The sequence below is a fragment of the Crocodylus siamensis genome, chromosome 1 (genome assembly GCF_052110815.1).
Source record: "Crocodylus siamensis isolate JL-2025a chromosome 1, ASM5211081v1, whole genome shotgun sequence".
NCBI lineage: Eukaryota > Metazoa > Chordata > Crocodylia > Crocodylidae > Crocodylus > Crocodylus siamensis.
The window spans coordinates 136,821,908-136,840,350 of record NC_143395.1 but is presented as its reverse complement, the minus strand read 5'-3'; the positions used below and the strand labels follow the sequence as shown (position 1 = coordinate 136,840,350).

The following is an 18,443-nucleotide window of genomic DNA, read 5'->3' as shown; positions in this document are numbered from 1 at the left end:
GCTGGGTAACTTTTCTTTGTAAGTAGTAGGCAGCAGAACCTGGTATGGCACTTTTTCCCCCCCTTTTTCCTTTCTACTCGGAACTTGTTATTGCTTTTTTATTTGCATATTTTTACCTCTGAAAAAGTCAAGTGCAGCAGCAACTCTTTTAGTTCTTTTTCTCTCTCCATAAACCTATCTTAAACAGTAAGATTTGAACGTTATTATACCAAGTGCTATGCTTTGTAAGCAGATTAAAAAGCAACCAGGCTTTTAAGACATCTGTAATTTAAGTGATAAAATAATTGGGTATTCTTAACTATATGATGCTTTTTAACTCATAAAGTTACCATTCTCTTTAATTTGTTAAGGGAAAATGCAGTTTATATCCTCATGCTGCTTTATTTTTTTTAAATCTGATTTAACTCCCTTTCTTCTTTTGTTCTTTTTGTATTTTTATCATTTACATTCAATCTTCTACCTTTGTCACACTGTGTATATAAAGATGTACAGATCCTAAATCTCTAATATATTTTACAATCTCTTTGCTGCTCTTAACAATACAGTCCCTTACTTTACTTTTTATCTCTGGTGTCTCATACACCCAGCTTGAAACTTTTGGAGATCTGCAGTAGCCAGGGATCTAAAGATGAGAGGCTCTGTTATCCAGTGGCAACACTAAGGGGAAACAAAGTTGTAATTCCATACTCCCTTTCTGCTTGTAAAAGAGTGCAGTGATTTTGTCTACAGAGTTGTGGTGAATGCTCTGATTAAAGTTTATGTCTCCCACCCAGAGTTGAGGTGGCTGAGAGGACTGGTGTCTGTACAGGTGGTGGGAAGCAGTTTGCCAAACTCTTCCTTTCTTCTTCCCTGTCCTTTCCTCTTTCATTCCCCATAGCTTTTCAAGGCTCTTCTAAGCTAAGTGCCCCAATTCTTGTCAGCTTCCTCTTTGCCTATACCTGTGCAGGTCCCAGTAACATTTTTGAAAAGATTAGTCCTTTTCATATCCTTTCCAGTTTGAAGAAGTTTTAAGTAGAAGTATTGTGGACTTGTATGGGAAAGCATTACTTGGACAGTTTGCACTCCGTTTACTTTTGGAAGATTAACCTCTCTCTTGGCTTGGAAGGGCTGTAACAAGCAGATGGAGATAAACATAGTGAGACTTTATATGTGTCCTCACATACAAAAGTCTTGTGTCTCTGCCTTTTTGGTTGTTTATATCTCCAGTGAATGAGCGTTATGTCCAGCAGGTGGCTGTTACTAGAAGAGAAGAAATAAACATGTCTTGAAGGCCTAAAGAAAACTCTGTAGTGTGGTTTGTACAACTGTTGTAGTTGGAAAAAGTGAGGCACTAACATATATGTTGGAACGTGCTTATATAGAAGCGCCGTACTACAGAAGCAGGGAACAACATTTTCCTTATAGGTTTGAAAATAAGAGTTATTTTTTGTTCTGGTGGTCCTGGTAGTGGAAATTGAGCACTTTCTTATGGACACTTTGAGGCATTTAATTTTTTATTTGTCTTGATTTAAGGTTCATACATTCTTTTTGATGGACAAGGTATATTGAAAATAGACCAAGCAGTATTTTTCAGAAATGCGTAGAAGACAGACTGAGAAGGAAACAGGCCAACTGTAGAAACAACTTTTTAAATTAAACCAGCACAATGAAATCTTTTTCATCCTTGGCTTTTGCTTTGAATTAAATTCAGTTGTTACTTCCTCTTTCTACCCTCTACTTCTTCTAATATATGAAACCTGGAGTAGAAATCACACATCTATCAGAAAGCATGAAAGATATTTGATATGTAAGTAAGGGCCTGTAATTCTTGAAACTCCCTCTGATAAGTATTGCTACTTCCTTTCTTTACTATCTTCTTTAACATTTCCCTCTCCCCATACACATGCAGATTTTTTTAAATCATGTTTTTGTGGAAATATGAGATGTTTGTCTCCAAAATTGCAAGAATCGTATCCAATCCATGATGATCTTATCAAAGTAAAGTTTACAACTCTGACAGCTTTAGGAAAAAAATGTTTTAAAAACAGTACGATTAACTAATGTGTAGTGTATTGTACTGATCCAACACTACAAGTAAAGTTATGCTAGTTCTATCCTGAAGGATGCAATTTTTGACAATTGGCAGAGCCTTTCAAAACAGCTCTGAAGAGGTTAAAACTTTTCCCCCTTTGACTAGGAAATCTATCCTAAACAGTAAATGTGTGAGACAATTAAAAAGTATTAATCTGATATCATCAAAGAACTTTCAAGGTTAAACAGGACCCTAAATATGTTTGGGGCGGTATGGAGGCAAGGAGAGCAAATGGACAAAATTATTTGGAAGACTAAGATTATCAGAGAATTAATAAGAAGAAAATGCAAAGTTAGAGAAAGCTGCGTGGACACAGAAGAGATAATTAGTTTAACTATTTGAAATATCTTGGCTGCCAACTCTCTCATAGAGAAGATGTCTCTAGGTGCATCTGCCCCTTGTATTAAGGGATGATAAGTAACACATCACCCACACCCACTGATAAATACAGAAAGAAGAAAAGTCTTGGCACCTGTTTGACCAATTTTGGAGCTGTTTAAAATATATATTAGAGCATATTAAGGGCTGCTTTGGAATCTGCTGTGTGCTAGATTCTTGTTTGCTCCCTGAGTGCATTAGTTCAGCATCTAGTAGATCATGATTTGAAGCTCCCCTGTTTACTTCCAGGAGGGAAAAAATATTATTGCTCACTGTAAACAGCAGAGAAGTTAGCTGGCATTGGATGTGCCTGGGAGTTGTGGTTAGCAATACTTTCTGGAGAGGTTGCTTCTTGTTAGTCCTATACAGGTGGAAATGTCTGAGAGAAGTTGCTAGAAATATTCCTTCATGTAGAGCAGAGCTCTGCCCGCTGCACTGCTCCTACTGGGTTGTAAAAGGTTAGATCCAAGCTGAGGTTTATTCTTTTTCCCAACTGAGACCTATGGTGAAGAGAGTTGTAATGTTTTAAGGGTAACTAAGCTCTGCTGTGTTGGGGCAGGACAGTCATTCTTGAGGGAGGTATGCACTGATGTGGAGACTGAAAGACATTTGGGAGTTCTGTGTTTCTATGGTTTGTCTAGACTTTTATAGCCAGTGAACTCTAGATTTACTTGATATCCTACCTCCTGGTGGCTTGATATAACTTTTGTAAAATTCTAGTCACCTACAGATAATTTTTGAACTTGTCAGCAAAAGAGCGTAATTCAGGGGTTCCTAAAATGTGGTATATGTAGCCCTGGGGGTATGCAAGATGTCTTGGAGGGGTAGGAAATCAAGGCTTTCTCTCTAGCTTTCCCTTGTACATTCCCAGCAGTAGTGAGAACTGTTCTACAGCAGTGGTGCTCTACCTTTTGGGCCCAGTGGTCCAGATTAGTGCCTGGTCTGTCTGTAGGCTGGATCCAGCTGGTGTTCCAGATGTGGCGCAGCCCAGCCTGGGGGGAGGAGGGCAAGGGCATGGCCCAGGCCCCAACCTGGCTCTCTCTGTAAGGGGATGGGAGGGGGACATGGCCAGGCACCAACCCAGCCCCAGGTGAGAGGAGGGGAATGGGCCAGCCCTGTGGAGGAAGTAGTTGTGGCTCAGGCCAACCTGGTGCACGCTACTTGAAGTTTGGGAGTTTTGGCACAGGGGAGTGTGGCTGTATTAATGGCCACCGCTCCCCTGCTGCCAAATTTCCTGACCTGTGGGGAGCCCTGTGGGCCAGATGTGATGACTCCATGGGTCCAGTTTGGCTCATGTGTCAGAAGTTGAGCACCTCTAATCTCTACAAAATGGCTTCATCAGTACTTTTTTGTGTGAGCTTTAATGTGCATCAAGTAGATCAAATATACTGAGTACTTAATTTTGCTTTCAGCAATCAGATGACTTTTCAAGATGGTGATTTATTCAGGCTTTTTATTGCCTGTTTTATAGAGTCCCTTGGTATATGAGTTAGTCCGCTGCAGCTGTTGCTGCTGCAGCTGCTGCTGATGTATCCTTCATCTTGTATACATTTTCTTTTTTCTTTTTTTTTTTTTTGTCTAAGGGCATGCAGTTACTGTTCAGAAAGGTTTCGTACCCTCTCACCTTGGTGCTTTGTTGTTGCCTACTTACAGCAAGAGTTCAAATTCATTAGCTAGTTGGGTGTTGTTGTTTTAGTTCATTTGTTTCGTATGTCCCTGAAGAGTTTTTTGGATAGCTGTGCTGGAGTTCTTTATAGAAGAGCTGCTTGGACATCATCTGTCTGAGCTATATATCCAGCTGATTGTAGCTAGGCCTTCATTTTAATCTGTAGTGGACATTCAGTCAGCACTCCACAAGACTTTGTCATTGTTAATGCCCTCTCAATTTATAATATTCTTTTATACATTTGAAGGAAGGTGTTTCTAGCCCTCATTTGGGCTGGGTAATCATGTTAGCTAATCTAAATGTTTCTCAATCATATGCTCAGCTAATGTCTGGGAAAGTTGCAGAATCCTGTTGATGACCCACTTTGATTCTGAAATCTTAGAACCCTTTGCTAAAAGAAAGTTGAGGCATTCCTTGCTCTTTGAATATCAGGGGGAAATTATCTTTTTTTTTTTTTTAAAGTACTTGAATTTTTTCTTGGTTTAAATTGCATTAAGTCTTAAATAGTGTCACAAACTTTATTTAGATTAAAAAATCTCAGTAGAAGGGTGGCAAAAAAAGCATTGAATAAAATGAAGAATGGGAAAGCAACAGGAGCTGGTGACATACCAGCGGAAGTTTGGAAGTCTTGAGGGAAGAAGGGATCAATATACTGTGGAAGCTGTTTAAAGCGATATTTGCAACAGAGAAGATGCCAAATGAATGGAGAGGGAGTGTGTTGGTGCCAATATTCAAGCCGAAAGGTGATGTCCAGGTTTGTGGCAACTATCAGGGAGTCAAATTGATGTCTCACTCTTTGAGACCACAGGGGGAAGTAGAGAATCATTTAAGGATTGAGGTGGGCGTATGTCAAGGGTAAGCTTTGATCCTGTTTCTGTCTGTGGTAACGATGGTTGTGTTTCCTGAACAAATAAGAAGGAGACTACCCTGGAGTATGATGTTTATGGATGACATGGTCATTTGCGCTAAGAGTTTAGAGGAAGTGCAAGCTGGATTGGACTAATAGAAGTGCTAGAGGGAAGAGGAATAAAGATTAGTCCATCCAAAATGGAATACATGGACTGTGATCTCTCTGAGGTACCCAGTGTTGGAAATGTGAGAAACATGTTAAAAAAGTTGATAAGTTCAAGTATTTGGGATAGCTGTTCACTGGAATGCAAGTTAGATGAAGAGTTTAATCATCAAATAACAGCAGGGTGGATGAACTGGAAATTGGCAACAGGAGTATTGTATGACAGGAGAGTATCAGTGAAGCTGAAGGAGAAGGTCTACAAGACGTGTGCATCCAGCTCTATTGTACAGGGTGGAGACGCAGCCTCTGAAGAAAACTCAAGAAAGGGGACTGAGTGTGACGGAGATAAGAATGATGGATGTGTGGAGTGACAGAGATGGGTAAAGCGAGGAATACTTATATCAGAGGATCGGTGAAGGTAGTGGAGGCATCTAAGAAAGAACAAGAGAAGACTGGCATGATATGGGCATGTTCAAATGAGTCCAGAAGAATATGCGGGACAAGAAGTTACCAGAATGGCACTACCAGGGAGAAGGGCAAGAGGAAGACTGAAGATGAGATGGAGAGGGATGTGAGAGAGGAGTTGGAAGAAGATGCATATGACTAAAGCCGGTGGAGAGCCAGGGTCCACAACAACAACCCTGTTTCAGTGGGACGAGTGTAAGGGAAGAAGAGAATATTTAAAAATAACACCGTAGGTATTGTAGAAAAATAGGGTAGAAGACATTGTTGCTCTAACGTGCCAGAATGGTAAGCATTTTGGCAAATAGCAAATAAAGATACCCAACGTAAATTTAAACACTCCAACCTGCATATTATGTATCCATACAGGAGCAGTAAAAGACATTGGCAAAACTTGCTCTTATTTAATTTCACTTCTGAAGATGTTTAATGACCTATTGTTTGGTCTAGTGCATTTGAAAAACATTTGGCAGACCTTTTCAGGTTTTTTCCTTATCTCCTTTTGGGTAGTGCTATTTATTTATACTGGTATTTACTTGTTTACATTTTTTATACAGTAAATTAACTTGAGATGTTAGACAGAGGCCTGATACAAGAGTTATAACGACAGATATGGGGAATGGAAGATGAGGCTGGTGTGCATGCAGAGAGACTGGGGGGGGAGAGCCAATCCAAAGTGCCTTGTCTTAAAGTAAAATTTGTCAGTTTGACTATTCTAAACTCCTCTTCTTAGATCTTAGAAGATAATATGAAGATGGTTGTAGAGAAAATGCTGGGTCTGTTAGTTGACTTGCATACTGCATTATGCTCTGCTCTTCAAAATAACTTTCTCCCCCCCCATATTACATCTATTTCCACCCTCTAACGCTAACAGTAGTCATATTCCTTAAACTTCTCTAGTTACGGTGCACTATGTGTCAAGAATGATATCAGGGTTTGAGTTGGTTTGGCCTGTTTTAAGCCAGGATCTCTATTCAGGTTTATAAGGATTCATTAATTTTTAAATAGTGCTGCCACCTATAAAGAAGTGCCTAAACATTTATTGGATAAAACAAATAAGTATGAAATATCTACCCCTTTTTCTTTCAGACTGTCTTGAACAGGAAGTGTAGTACTCCAGACCAAAAACTGCACTTGTTTGTGAACCTTTTTGCAGCATTCTGTACTCCAGTGCAATCTTTTATTGTTAGTGAACCCTTATTCAAAGGCAGACATATTTTGCAGCCCCCTTCCATTTAGAGTAAAAGTAAAAATGACAGCAATAAGCCAATGTAATTTTGTGTTTAGAGAAATTATATACTTGAGGCATACTTTGTAATAACTGTTTCAGTACCTTGAAACTCCTGAACTTTTTTGTCACCCTTGCCTCAGTAGAAAAGAGCTCATGTAATTGATCCAGTGGGACAGATTTATGGCTGGTTGAGCGGGTGATTTAAGGATCCTGGGAAAAAGAAAAGGTGTGAAGTTACTTTGGAGCATTTGATTTAATTTTACTTATTGAGGCATGGCCCTTGTGGAATCAGCCACAGAGTCTGGTCTCCCAAAAAACACTGTTGAATCCTGTTCATTTCAGACTTCCCACTTTAGATGGGGAAACGTTTTCTGAAGATGCATGCTGTTTGTTTTTCATCTAAAGCACAGTTTGTGAGGCTTGGCCTGCTAATGGTTGCAAATTAGGTCTTGGTCAGGTAACTCTGAATCCAGGGACACTGATATATACTTGCCCTCCTAAACAACAACATCACATAAGGGATGGTATTCAGATGAAGCTTTTTACAATAACAAACTTGGCTCTTCATTAGAAGAATAAATTATTTGGATGTGATCTGTCCTTTTTAGATAAGACTTGATGTTCTGGTGATGACACAGAAGGCGGTGAAGATGACCAGTGCTGAAAGCCTGGACCCAATCTTAATAAAAATGAAATTTTTATGTCTGGAAATTGATAAAAGCATCAATTTTCCCCTTGTATTAGGGGCAAAAATATGAAGTAGATGATTTTGGAAACTGCTGAAAGGATTTTCTTCAATGAAATTTGAGTTGCTACTAAATGCTTGCTCTCCAAAGGTAACATTCCTTTCTTTTCTTGTGCAGTTTATGCTAGTGTTAATGCAAAGATTCAGGAATCTGGTTCCTCAGTTCAAGAATTGAGGGATCTGGTTCTTTTTAATTTGGGTACACTCATACCTTTGTTTTGTGGGAACTGGAAGTGGAGAAGAAAAGTGGCAGCTTATTAATTAGTGCCACTCTTTTTCTTCTTGGCCACTGTCCACCATTTTTGTACATATTTTTCTGACTCCCCCCAGTTCAGTTTTCTATCACACTGTAGCCTGTCTTTGCTACTGCATGCTATATAACATGTGAGTTTCTAGCGGGCAGGTTCCGGAGCTGTAGGGGCCATCTAACAGAAGATTCTCTAAATGTCTTTCTCCCTGCCAGAAACCAGATCCCACTCTTCCTTTCGTATGTTTTGGCAACTGAAAATCGATTCGAATCAGCACGGCATCATTTATGCCATCATATCTTTGACTCCACTGAGAGCCTGTACAAACAGGTCACTTTGCTGGCCTGAGTTTTTTGGCTGCTCATACCTATACCTATATCTTATCACCTAGGTAGATGGATGTTTTTAGTTGTTTTTTTGGGGGGGCCTCAGTAGTTTTCCTTTTTTCGTTTTTATGACTCTGATGGACCAGAGGCTTAGGTTTCTTTCCCTTTTGAGTTCTTATGGGCTTTGCCAGCTGCCGGAAGTTTGCTGCCGAAGTATTAACAAGGCTGTCTTTGTAAGACAGATCACTTTTCACGCCATCTTGGTGTAAAGCATTCTTTATCTTTTTGAATATATCTCAGTATTCTGCTTCTGATGAGTTGTAATTAAAGGAACCCTCTAATTTTTTTCCCTTTATCTTCCTAAATGGCCTTTTTTTAATATGAGAATTGTGGCACAAAGATCCTGAAAGATTATTCTTCTGATGCAGATAGCCGACTCCTTTTCCTAGAATGTTTGATGGTGGTTTTCTTCTTTCAAGAAGTGCTTTGAAATGCAGTATTATTCTGCTTCTCTTAGCAGAGTTCCATGCATCTCCACAGTGATTCTGCTGTCTAGGTATTCTTTCTGAACTTTTAGTTCAGAGAGAGGAGTCCTTTGATACTGGATCCACTTTGACACTGGCCATTTTGGGGGAGGGGTGGTGTTTTTTAACAGGCCTGCTCTTTTTTGGTGCTATGTCAGTTCTTTCCTTGATTTGGGCAGGGGTGAAGAGATAGGGGACTTCTCCAATCTGAATTTCCCATTCTCTGGCTATTTAAATTGAAGTTTTGAGGAGTTGTTGTCAGGAATGTAATCTGTTTGGGGATGGGGCACTATATGCCTTTAGAGAGAGGAGGTCATGGTCAGTTTTTATGACAGCACATTTTAATTGCTTATTGTCTCCTTTTAACCATTCTTTAAGGAAGGATTACATTACTGAGTAAAAACAAAAAACACTTCATCTTTGGCCTGGTAGGGTGTGTCCACACATGCAGGCATGTGCACTTGCAGCAGCTTAAATAGGAGCGGCGCAAATTTGAGGCAGGGCTTTTTGCCTTGGCGCACATGCCTGGACATGCACTTTGGTATGGGGCAAAATAACCCTACCAGGCTCCTCCCAGATCTGCAGCCAGGGGGAGCTAGAGCCTAGGGCCAGCACCTCTGCTTGCCCCAGCAGTATAAACAGCTGCCCTGTCAGGTAGCTCAGGGCTACTCACTCTCAGGAGCTTCTGAGGCCCAGCCAATTGGTACCTGGGGACACTACCTCTTGTGCCAGCTGGACTTCTGATGCAGCCCTAACTGAGAGTTCCCTGCAGCCTTTACCTACTGCAGCAGTCCAGCAGTGGGGCTGGTGCCTGGCTGTGACCTGCTGCCACCTGCAACAGCATTTGGCCCTAAGGCTGTGTGCCTGCCAGACCCGGATGGGGACTGCATGGCTGCAGCAGAGGCATCTGCACCTCTGGGCCAGCTGCCAGCGGGCTGTGGGTGCACAGTTGGTCTTCATGCGGCACTACTGCCATGTATGCCACCACCCTGCCATCTGGGCAGTTATCACCTGGAAGATGTTCTTAGTGTGGTGGCCTACTTTGAACTGTCAAAGCATGTCCTTCTGAACCAAAGTGACCAGGAGGCCAGCCACCTTCATCTGGGTTCTGGGTGCCAGCCCTAACCAGGCTATCTGCCTGGCTCCTGCCACTTGCCTCACTGTCAGGAATAAAGGTGTTCCCTATTAAAAACTGCAAAATCTCTAATTAAATCCATGCTCTTCCACAATTAAAAATGAAAGGCCACTTATATAGTTTGGGACGCTGCAAGAGGCATGTGTGCGCTTATCTGGACGTGCTCATAGTCACAAGGAAATGTAGAAGTACGCATGTGCCCAAACCCAAGACAGCTTTGAATTTAAGACCACTCTTGAATAATTAAATTATATACATGGAAAACTTTTATTAATTTGTATATCAGTTTGTACGTATGGAATCTAAATATTGAAGGGTTTTTTTGTAAATTTGCCCTCACTCTTACAGCAAAGAAAGTAGAAGCAGAGGAGGCAGGTGGTTGGGGGGTAAGGAGCAAGCAACCTGCCCTCTATAGCTTCTGCTACCCCTGTCACCATCAGATGTGGCTCCGGCCCCTTTCTGGCTTGGGGTACAAAGTGGCTGCAGCCATGTAGCATCACCCAGCATGGAGCACAGGGTAACTCTGAGGTGCCAGAACTGCTGCCGCTGCTGCTGCTGTGTGACTGGGCCATGGCTGGAGCCAAGCTTAATGGTAAGTGATGAGGAGAGCAGAGGCTGGAGTGGGATAGGCAGTGGAGACGCATGTGGGACTGGCAGGCATCTGTTATGGCTCTGACTCTGACCCCAGATACCTCCCTAGCCCCTTTTTCCTGCCTCATACTCAAATTCAAGGGGCTTCTCCCCCCCCATATTTAAAGGGAGGGCAGAATCTCATCTTGCATTTGAGTAAATATGGTATTAACATTTAGAAATGACAAAATAAGAAAATCCATAATTTAAAAATAATTGGGGAAAAATATATTGGACAAAATCTTCATCAGCAACTTGGACAAGGGGGTGGAAAGCACACTGTCCAAGTTTGCTGATGACACTAAGATGTGGGGCGAGGTGGACACACTTGAAGGGAGAGAGAGGCTGCAAATAGATTTAGACAGACTACAAAAGTGGGCAGATGAGAATAGGTTGGGGTTCAATGTAGACAAATGCAGGGTGCTACACCTTGGGAGAAGGAATCCACAACATACATACAGGCTGGGGATTTCCCTCCTTGAAAGCACAGAGGCGGAATGGGATCTTGGAGTCATATTGACTCCAAGATGAACGTGAGCCTCCAATGCCAGACAGCAGCCAGCAAGGCCAGCCATACCTTGTTATGCATCCAAAGATGCATCTCAAGCCGGTCCAGACAGATGATACTCCCCCTCTGTGCGACTTTGGTCACACCGCAGTTGGAGTACTGTGTCCGGTACTGGGCGCCGCACTTCAAAAGGGATGTGGGCAACCTGGAGAGGGTTCAGAGGAAGGCCACCCACTTGGTGAGAGGGCAGTGGGACAGGCCCTGTTAGGAGAGACTGAGGGACCTGAACCTGTTCAGCCTCAGCAAGAGGAGGCTGAGGGGGGACCTGGTGGCTGCCTACAAACTCATCAGGGGAGATCAATAGCACATAGGAAGAGCACTTTTCTCCCCAGCACCACCTGGGGTGACGAGGAACATTCGTAATAAGCTGGTGGAGAATAAGTTTAGGTTAGAGATCAGAAGGCAGTATGTTAGTTAGGGTGGCCAAAATCTGGAACCAACTTTTCAGGGAAGTGGTCCTCGCCCCTACCTTGGGCAAATTCAAGAGGAGGTTAGATGATCACCTGTCTGGAGTCTTGTGAACCCAGCATTCATTCCTGCCTGTGGCAGGGGGTCAGGCTAGATGATCTGTTCAGGTCCCTCCTGACCCTAGCTACTATGAGACTTTCATTTCTTCTAAAGGCAAACAAAAATGAGAAGATTTAGATTGGGGCACCTTTTTTGTGGGGGGAGTGCCAAAAACACCCCAGCCTCAAGTTGGAAGATGTTGGCATGCCAGGGGTGGGGAGCAGGAGAGCTATGAGGGACCCAATCCTTGTTGTGGCAGTGTAGCCAAATGTGAGCCAGGATTACACTTTTAATTTTTCCCCTTCTTTGTGTATGCTGAATTATTTAGTTATATGATTTACAGGGGTGTAGGTTGTAGCCGTGTTGGTGTAAGGACATAGGCAGGCAAGGTTCTTTGGGTAAATCTGAAATCTTTTATTAGAACAACTCAAATAGTTGGAAAAATTCTTCTGAGCCAGCTTTTTTGGGTATAAATACCCTTCATCAGGCTGAGGAAGCAGCTGCAGTTAGTGTGCGCTCTTCTTATTCATTCCATCCAGGAAGAACACATACCAGCTGCAGATCTTTCCTCAGCCTGATGAAGGGTAGTTATACCTGAAAGCTTGCTTAGTTGTATGATCACATTCTAAGAGTAATTTAAATACCCGATTTGGTAAGGAGTAACACTTTTTTTTTTCTAGTAAAGTGGAGACCTATGATAACACTCCTGTCATAAATTCTTACTTGTTTTATTATCTTTAATGTTAAAGAGATGAAGGCCAATAGAATGCGATCTTTTAGATAAAGGTGTATGTTTTAAATATGTTTTGATGAGTCTTAGTGGCTCTTAAAAGCATGTTTGTTGCTTCCACTTAAAAGCTTAGTAATGACTCTCTACTTTCACTAATTTGAGAGAGAGAACACAGTATGCTAATGGAGACATCTCAAACAGGAATGAACGTAAGATATCCAGGAACCCACTAGAATCGCAAAATAAATTAGTCTAGTTTCAGGAAAGGAACTAGATTTATATTCAAAGTCCTATATTCTGCCTGTTTGGATAACATGGTTGGGCTCTTGCTTTGAGTGAAAGAATTGATAGTGAGGCGAGGATACCGATACTTCTTTGCTCTAAATTATTGCTGTTTGAAACTAAGGGTTAACAGGATTTGTGACAGGTGTCTGGAGTATTTACTTTGGGTATTGATAATAAAAGAGCCAGAAGCATGCAGAGGGCTTGTCCATGCTACAAAAATTACACATTGCTGACAGCAGGTGCCGTTTTATACAGTGCAGCTAAAATGTTGAACATGGCTTAGCTGCAGATGTAGACAAGTGCAGTGTTCAGCCCAGTTTTTAATCTATCACGAGCAGGCTTTTTTTTAATCAACCACAATGCTTGCGCTTAAACTGAACAGTAACAGTTCAGCTGCACCTGCTACTTGCAACAGGCAACTTCTAACTTTTTTGAGTGTGCATATTGCAGAGCAGGGGAAGGGTCCTGGGACAAACCTGCAGATCCCAAACAACTTTTAAATGTATTGCATAACAAGAAGTCTACCACTAATATCCCATGAAAAGAACATATGAAAGGAAATACTGCATAGAAGTCAAATTCATTACTGGTGTAATAGTCTTGTCTTTCATTTTTGTTGACGATTTTGAGGTTTTAACTCTTCTGTTGTACTTGCTTTTATTTGTGTCATAAGATTAGACTCCTGGTTATGCAGTGTGATGTTTGGGTTCCTGTGTCCCCTACCTCCTTCCTGAGATGAGAGACCGGTCTAAATCATGGGTATCCAGGTCCATGGAGATACCAGTGCTGGCCCTGTCTCTAGAGTTGACCCATGTCCCACTCCAGGCCAGTTCTGCACACAGGGCCTAGGACACATGCTTCATTCAGGACCTGTGCTGTATATGACACCCACACAGGGCCAGTCCAGGACTCCCTCAGCATTCTAGATGTCATGCCTACAGCTTGATCTAGTGCCTACAGCACCTGCTCCAATTCGTGTGGGATGCAGTCAACACGCAGCACCCGCTCCAGTGGTTTCTGGGCAGGTGCTTCATGCCATATAGGTCCCGGAGTGGGTGCCTTCTGTCTCTCAGTCCTGGTCTGGCCAGAGTTGGTGCAGTATCTGACATGGTTGGGGGGTGGGGGTCCCTGCATGCTGGATCCAGTCAGCATCTGCTCTGACTGGTCCAGGACTGAGTGGTATACAGTGCCTGCCCTGGACTGACTGGAGTGGGCACCACATGAGATGCATTCCAAGACTGGTTGCAGTATGTGCTGTGGGCACTGGTTCTGGCATGTTGGGATTTGATTTTTGTTTTCTTTGCCATGGAAAATCAGAGCTATCCCCGCTCCCTTTGCTTACCAGGATGTGGGTCCAGCTGCAGCTGTTGTCTCCAACCTCCCCCTCCCCCTGCCTTGCTGCTTTGTGGCACTGAGCAGCCCTGATATGCTAGTCCCCTGCCCATGCCATTGCCCCTCACTACTGACCCCCAGCCTCCAATATATGGGGAAAGGGGTGGGTGTGTGGGGAAGGGGTGATGTGGTCACAAGTGATGTGGGAGGGGTGCAGGCAATACATAGGGGGTGGGGGGAACATGTGTTCCCCACCAGATTTCTGCACCCACAGTAGGGTGGAGGGCTGCAGCCAGGCCAAACTAGCTCCGGGCAGAAGCTGGCTCCGTGGCCTAGCAGGTGCGACCTGGTATGGGACAGCGATGCACTGCCATGGCTGCCAAAGTGAGGCTCCTGCCTGGCAGCAGCTGGGACATAAGTCCGTGTCACTGCTGCACCTCAACTTGGCAGCCATGGCAGTGTGGCACTCCTTCCTGTGCCGGGTCCTGTCCCCTGGGCTGCAGAGGCAGCTCCTGGCCAGAGCTGGTCTAACCCAGCTGAAACCCCACACCCTGCTGTGGGTGCAGGGAACCTGGTGGGGCACATGCCCCTTCCCCCTCCCATCCCCTACTCCCTGGCCCGCATAGATTTACCTGGAGGGAGCTGCTGTCTACTACCTTGTCTGACTGCCACATGCATGTGTGCATGCGCACATGCACATGGAGCCCCCTGCTCCCCACCCAGCCCCAAGCAGCCCCTTGCAAGCTGGGCCTTTGCCAGTTTACAAGGGGAACCTGCCATTTCCTGCATTTTTCTTCTTTAAAGAGGAAAATCTGTGTTTTTCTGTAGCAAATGGAAAACCCAGAACGCTGCTGCCGACCAACCCTGAGAACAACATCCACAGTATAAGTAACCAAAATGAAAACTGTTATTTCAGGTTGTTGCAAGAGAAAATGTAGCTGCCTTTTTGAATTTTATACTCCGCTACATGTGTGGTAGAACAGCCATTCTAAGGATAGCTTGCACTTCCCAACACAGCAGATAGTCATTCAGCTTTGAATGTTACAGAAAATAAATTGAACAACGAAAGAGGCCTGTATCTAATGATGTTAGGGAGTAAAGGTAATGTACATTTTATCAGACAAAGCAAATATCAATTCTTGTAATCATGGAAATTAAACCAGTGCCTTAACTAGGTTATTTGTATCTTAATGCAGCTAATGTGTTGTGTGTCAGTTAAGGTGAAATGTGGTGTGCAGTTTCCTGTTACTTTTGACACCTTTTTTGACACTTTTTTTTTTCTTCTTAGCCCTAATCTGAGTATTTAAAGGCAGTTTGCAGTATGCGTGTTCATTACTCTAAGAATTAATTCTGAAATTGATACAGCTTTATTTTTTTCCAGACTAGTTGAGTTTGAACTGTTATTTGTTAATATTCTTCCTTTTTCAGTTTTTGTTGACTTATTTTTTTTTTTGGTTACTCCTGTTTTGTTTGACTTCCTTGTTTTTAATTTTTTTTTAATTTTATCGATCTAACAGCCATAGCTGTTTTTGCCTCCGAGCAGTTTTACTGTACCCAGTATCTCCCATCAAAACTGGATACACCGTTTGACAAGTGCATTTATGTTTTCTCTTCCAATTCTTCCTCTTAAGTGAAAGAGGGGGTTGTGACAGTTACTCCTTTTATTATGTTTTACTACAATGTTTTGCATTCTTGTTCTTTTTCCCTATATCTTCCCCTACCCCCAGACTGGAGGGATACTGATAAATACCTGTTAATGTTAACAGCTTCGCTCCTGAGCCATGTTTATTTTGCTAGTGTGTTTGTTTTGAGGGTTTTTTGGTTTCTTGTTTTGTTTTATTCTTGTTTTACCACATCTGCTATTTTGAAATGATGTATTATGTGCCAGCTTAAAAAGCTCACTTGCATATGTTCTGAGGAGTGACAAAGGGCTCAGTACAGAGATTAATGGGACAGTATAATCTTAGAATGCCAGTTCTTCTAAAAATACTAGACTAGTGGAGTTTTCCATTGTCTTTTACCTTTTTGCATGCCATTCATGACTTCAGAAACTGCAGTTGGCTTTTATTTTTGCTGAACTTCCAAGGTTAGAGTTTACGTTCAATGGAACGCTAGAAACGGAATAGTGTTTTTGGCATCTTTTGGATAAATTATTATTTTTAGAAACCGCCAGACAGTAATTACTACCCGGTTCATTTAAGTTCTAAATTTTGAAAAGCTTTGTTTTACTTTTAGTGATTTGTGAAGAACTTTCAGTGGAGTAGCCCAAAATGACTGCATTCAACCCTGCGCTGTTTCTCCTGTTGTAACCTTCCAAGTTGCGGGGTTCTAAGCCTTTCTCTTGTTGGGAGGGTTTATTCAAGTACAAAAGCTCTTTCTGTGCTGCACCTGGTTGATCAGTCATGCTTGGCTCAGTCCTTAGTTCCGTTTTTTTTTTCTTTTGCCTCTTTTTTCTATTGTGTGTTCTCTGTGTAGAGTTTGTATTAGTCCTGCAAGCAGTGCACAGTTGGTGACTCCTCCTCTCAGGAATGCTGGTGAATAGGCCACTACTTGAGTAGACTTTGGCTCTCATCCTGTCTTTGGCCAGGCCTCAGCACTCACAGGGAAGACTCCCCACTCCTTTTTTTTAAATGAGATTTTAACTTTTAATATATGTGTATAGTATGCTGCTTTTCTGTTAGTTACAGGGATTTGATTGAAATGGCTCAAATAACCTTTTTTTAATGCTTTCATTTTAGTTGTACTTGATACCAAGATCGGCTTCTGTGGATGGTTGGCTTGTAGCATTACAAACAAATGAGGTTCAGTTCATGCCTTCCTGGCCCACATATGTAGCGTGCTGTGTGATACCTCTGAAATCTACACCTTCCTCATGTTAATTCATGGAAGTTAGATGCCTTTTCTGCCCCCCACAACTGGAATTCAACAGCATTTTTTCAGAAAGTTGCAGTTTTCCTAGACCTGCAGTTGGCAGCTTTGTTTTTTCTGGCTGCAGGCCAGAATGACCCAGCTTTGATCCAAGGCATGCCAGGGTTAGGACCTGCCTGCTGCCACCATAACTTCTCCCTGCCACCTGGCTGCAGTACAGGCAAAACTGTCTGCTGACCAAATGTGCCAAAGCCCCATAGCTCTTTAAATGAGATCCAGTAGCTCTGTAGGTTGGATCCAGCCTGTGGGCCATGGGTTGCTGACCCCTGGTCTATGTGGACAAAATGGCATTTTAAAAATCAAAATGTCTGAAATGCTTCTCTTATAGTTTGTGTAAGTGTCAACTCTGCAAAGCTGTTATCTTATTGTTGTCTAATTTTCTCCAATTTCTTTAGTATAAAGTGACTAAATGGCAATCTACATATAATTTATTTACTTACTCTTTCTTTTTTTCTGAGAAGAGCAGCAGAAGCTACATAAGGTGTGTCAAGAAGGTGATGGTGGGAAAATGAGCTGATTTCTAATGCTCATACCTTGGTACAGAACTGGTTTAGAATACAGGTTTCCCTCGCTTATGCGGGGTCTGTATGTGTGAATTCACTCTTGCACGATGACTCTTCTTATACCAAAAATTCATTATATGCAAGGTAAATTCACTCCTCTGTGATCAGTGTGGTGGAAAGCCCGTAGCTTTGTGGTGCATTTGTGGGAGTGACATGCCCCAAAATAGCCTCCTGTGTAGATCTGTGCTCCTCAATTGTCTGCAACATGTTTCTGTAGTTACCATCCCCATTAGAATAGTGCTCTGTGCTTGTGTTTACTGTCTGATGTTGGTGAGTACCAATATTGTCTTGTAGAAGTGGATCTGGGGGCCAGTACAGGCGAGATCTTGGAACATATCACTATTTGTTACATTGTAAAGTGGATTCCCTTTGTGCAAACTCAAGTTATTTGCTGTTTTCCAGGAACACGTGTACAGCATAAAACTAGGGAAACTTGTAATAGAAAATGAGGATTGGAAAGGGACCTCAGGAGGTCATCTAATACAGCCCCCTGCTCAAAGCAGGACCTTCCGCAACTAGATCATCCCAGCCAAAGCTTTGTGTAGCTGGGTCTTAAAAACCTTCAAGGATGGAGATCCTGGGTAACCTGTTCCAGTGCTTTACTACCCTCCACATGAGAGAGTCCAACTCTTTTCCTAAAAATGTATCATTTTGTCCATCAGTTAACATACTTTGTTACACTCTCACTGGTTTGAAAAAAAATATCTGCTCTACTCACTTCTGGTATAATTCCGAGTTCTGAAGAGGCCTACTGAGGGAAAGTGTTTGCCTTCTGTCTCTGTGATGGATTAAATGCTTCTTTTTTGGGGAATCTTTTCCATTTATTGAAGGCATATTTTAACTAGTCAGTGCTTACATCATGGAAGCCAGCATTGTGATGATCTAGAGTGTTTCATAGTGTTTCTCCAGGCCCAAAGGTTGGCAGTTGTAAACAATAAATTACACAAATTTCACAGGATGAGTCTATAAACACAAATCTAAAACTGAATTGGAAAGGTTGAAATCAACGGCACACCCAAGAATTATTAGAATTTCTGATGGTAAGGTTTAACTTGTTATTATGAAAGTGAAGTGAAATCCTGAAATGAAACAGTTGAGTATA

General features: G+C 42.3%; 1 protein-coding gene across 1 annotated transcript in view; it reads left to right on the top strand.

Moving 5' to 3' along the window:
* The window catches only part of GALNT2 (polypeptide N-acetylgalactosaminyltransferase 2), a 172,826-nt gene that overhangs the window by 45,155 nt on the left and 109,228 nt on the right, over positions 1-18,443 (top strand). The gene's annotated exons all lie outside the window — the stretch shown is intronic.